Source organism: Otolemur garnettii, unplaced genomic scaffold, assembly GCF_000181295.1.
Source record: "Otolemur garnettii isolate 467f Iridium unplaced genomic scaffold, OtoGar3 scaffold00181, whole genome shotgun sequence".
Taxonomy (NCBI): domain Eukaryota; kingdom Metazoa; phylum Chordata; class Mammalia; order Primates; family Galagidae; genus Otolemur; species Otolemur garnettii.
The window spans coordinates 1238970-1243350 of NW_003852576.1; positions in this window are offsets into that span (position 1 = coordinate 1238970).

The window sequence follows — 4381 nt, forward strand, 5'->3', positions numbered from 1 at the left end:
AAAAAAAAAAAAAAAATGAGGTTCTAGGCACACCTCTTGGGGGTGGGACACAGTTATTAGAGGGACTTTATATAGCAAATGGAATCAGTGTACCCTAATTCTTTGTACCCTCAATGAATCCCAAAAAATTTAAAGAAAATGAGGTTTTAGAGGCTTAGAGTATCATCCTTAATTGTGAAATTTTGAGAAACTTGGGTTGCCCTCTAAGGAAAACAAAAGACATTAATGGTATTTAATGGGGCAAGTCCTGCCTGCAGCTTGAGGGGGAAGTTGATTTGGGGAGGACTGCTCTGCAGGATCCATTTCTAGCCTTAATTAGGAAAGAAACTGAATGACTAGGACAAGCTTAGCGCTCCTGGAAGGAAGTACACACGCCTTGGTCGAAGCGTGCTGTTGGCATTGCTACTTCACGGTTCCCCACTTAGGATGGTTTGATTTGGGATTTTTCAATTGTACGATGGTACGAATGTGCTACCTGCATTTAGTAGAAACCATACTTCGAGGTTTGAGTTTTGATCTTTTCTGGGCTAGTGATAGGTGATACAATACTCCTGTGATTGTGGGGAGCGAACTGCACCTCCCATTTGGCTATGCTAATGTTAACTGTTCCCAGCATGTTTAAGGTAGGGCTACGCTAAGCTATGGTGTTCAATAGGTTAGGTGTATTAAATGCATTTTTGATTGTCAATATTTTCGATTTTGGGGGGGGGAGTCATAACCTCATCATGTTGAGGAGTATTTCATACATATTTCTTAGTTAGAAACTCAGACTGGATGGTGCCCGTAGCTCAGTTGGTAGGGTGCCAGCCACATACACTGAGGCTGGTGGGTTTGAACCTGGCCCAGGCCAGCTAAAACAATAATGACGACAACAACAAAAAATAGCTGGGCACTGTGGCAGGCACCTATACTCCCAGCTACTTGGGAGGCTGAGGCAAGAGAATCGCTTAAGCCCAGGAGTTTGAGGTTGCTGTGAGCTACGATGCCACTGCACTCTACCGAGGGCCACAAAGTCAGACTCTCTCCAAAAAATACTAAAAACATTACATGGTTATAGGAGCTTAGGTGAAAAATCTAAGTGAGAATACTTACAGGCATTTTCACAAAAGGTGCCTCTGATCCTGATTCACCTTGAGCTTCCATTTTCAAAGATTAGCAATGGAGAGACAGAAGACAAAGGCCAGCAAACTTGGAGACTGGTAGGAGCAGAACTAGTGGGAGACTCGTAGCCATAAAGCCAGCACCTTACAGGGCTTTATCTTCCCTGGGAATGGGGATGGATAAAATAATTTTGCCCTCCTTCCTACTTCCAAAAGGACTGCAAGGAATGCTGCCTTGGCACTGAGCAAAAGAAGAGACACCCCCCACCCCAAATCTGCAAAGTTACGAGCATTGTTGGGCCCCGTAGACTATTGTAACTGCCCCCACCTACTTCTACCCAAAGTCATATTAGTTGAAAACATCAAGTCTTCAATTGGATTTGTAGAGGCCCAGCCTGATAATCAGCTGCCCAGCAAAGGCAAATGCAGATCTCAGGGAGTGCCACTAGCATCTCTGAGGATTAAATCTGATCAAGCCAGTAGATACACTAACAAATATAGGAATTACAGAGGATGGAGGAATGTATCAGACACCACCATTGGGATGTAATCACCAAAATACAGACTGTGGGAAACTAACAACACAGTTTCTTCAACTCACAAAGCAAATAAAACCACACAGGTGGAGGTCGAATTTATACACTAAGACATGAGGGATATATCAACCAGTTCCAAATTGTGGACCTCATTTGAGTACCAGTTTGGAAGAGAAACTATGACAATAATAATTGGCAATGTGAACATTGACTTGAAAATTATATTGAAGAACTATTATTTTTTAGGAATGGTACTATGGTTATATATTTTTAAGAATCTTGCCTTTTAAAAAAAGAGATACATGCGTAGAACAGAAGGGAGGCTTAATAAAAAGAGAAGCTGAAATGAGTATGTAAAATGTTATCTCAGAGTTGTACCTCAAAAGAAGGTGGAAGAAGTGGGTGGGGGCAGTTACGAAACAAGATTGGCCATACGTTGGTTAAGTGGTGAGGCTAGACATTGTACTATATGTATACGAGTGAACATAAAGTTCACGTGCAGTTTAAAATTGTTTAGCATAGCAAATTGCACACGAGCTTTATGTCCACCTGTATATGTCCATATTTACTTTATATAGACATTCTACTTCCCTGCTTTTGAATATATTTAAAACTCTATAAGAAAGTATTTGGAAGAGCTGGAGAAGTAGCCTCTGTATTTGGCTCTGAGAATGAACTCCAGAACACTGAGGAGTTAACCTGCAGAGTAGTTGCGATGACAAGTCAGGAGGCCACCGGCACCATTGCCACAACTGCCTCCTAACATACTCAGAGCTGGTGACACCGGAAAAATGTTACAGAAAAACCTGACATCTCCACACTATGACTTGTTAGCAGAATGAGCTGTATCTGTAGGTCAATAGCCTCCAGCTTGCCTATGCCTCCCAAGCCTCTTAAGAGTGTATCTAACTTGGGAAGCTATTTTATATATAGCATTTAACCTGGAGGAGGGGACTGGCAAATGTTTTGACTATTCCAGCCCATTTTGTATAGAAAGGCTCATTAGAAGAAGTAGAGCTGGAGGATGAGGATCAGAATGTCAGTGTTCACTACACTCGTGATACTTGTGACGCCAGGTACTAGAAATAAAGTGGGTTGACATGTTTGTCACAAAAGCTTCAGTGTCAGCGGGGGTATTTAGAGGGGAAGCCCTCCAAGTCTGGGAGAAACTTGGCGTGTCTTTCAGGAGCTACAGTTTCACACATTGGCAAATAATGCACGCTGTTATTTAGCGTAGCTTATTTGTGTGTGTTTCATCAGGGTTCTTCAGAGTGATGGAACCAGTAGGAAATAGGCCGATGAGAGGGGATTATGGAGGCTCAGAAGTCCCACTAGAGGCCTTCTGCAAGTTGCCAAACCAAAGAAGACAGTAGCTTGACGTGGTCCACGTCTGAAGACTTCAGAACTAGGGAAACCGAGGGTGTAACTCTCAATCCAAGGCGGCGGCCCCAAGAACCCCAGGACAGAGGGCCCCATGTAGCCGTCTCCTAACTCAAGCCAACTGCTTGAGTGTCCTTACAACGTGGAGGCTGGCTTTCCCCAGAGCAGGCCATCCACAAGAGTAAATAAAGAGAAGCTGCGATGCCTGTTTTAAGGTTTACATCCAATTTTTTTTGTTAGAACTGTAACTAAATTCATTCAGTTCACACTCAAGCACAGGAGAATCAGGTTTACCTTTTGAAGGATACAATGTCATAGAATTTGTGGACATACTTGGAAACCATTATATCTACCAGGCACCTGGTATTAGGCACCACTGGGTACTTTGCAAACAGATCTAATATAGTCTTCACAACTACCCAGTGGGGTGGGTATTATTGCCCACCTGGCAGATACCATTGTCCTCCCCAGAAGGTGTTCCTAAAACAACTCTTTGTTTGACCACAGTTTGCTCAGGGAAGCTCCACCCCTCTGTAGCTCCAGTGGGTGAATTATAATTGATTAAAAAGCCAATCATGGCCATCCCACTTCCCTTTGCCAGTATGGTAAAGGGAGGATATATGACCATACCAAAGAGAATTCCACTGGGATATTCTAGGGAAGGTTTTCTTCGAATACAGTGAAGTGTACAGGAAGAATTGCAGTTACTGAGTTGGAAGCTTGACACAAAGCTGCGGCCCAAGCCAGTGTGCTGAGGATGGTGAGCATGGAAAGGAAAGAACCTCTCTCTGCTCTTCTTGATGTCATTGAGCCCCTAAATTGATTCTGGAACTGACCTTTAGCTGCCTCGTTGCAGAGGCAGTAAGCTACTTTAGCTGGGTTTCTCGTTACGTGCAGCTGAAAGCATTTTAATGGTTTGATATACCCCATTTTATAGATTAGGAAACATGTTCAGGAAGATAATATAATTTAACAAAACTTTCCCAGCTAATAAATGGCAGAGCCAGATTTCAGAGTGAGATCTCTGTGTGCTGAGCACCTGGTACTTGCTTGTGTATCAGGTAAGTGGTTTTTCTTTAACGATTTTCAGGAATTAGAGGAGAAACAGATATCACTTCGTTTAAACGGGGTTAGTGACTGGGAAACAGGTATGGCAGAGACTCATGTCAGGAGGAAAGAAAAAGAAATTCAGGGTGCTGTGTGGGTAGGGTTGATGTGATTGACTATGAGATACAGCCTGGGTAAGGGGTCGAGTGGAATCCAGAGGTGCTGATGTATCGATTCGGAGGTAATAGAGGGGAGTAGTAAAGGTACTGTTGAAGTAAGAACAGATTCAAGAAGTTGAGAAGCAGAGGGTAAGTGGGA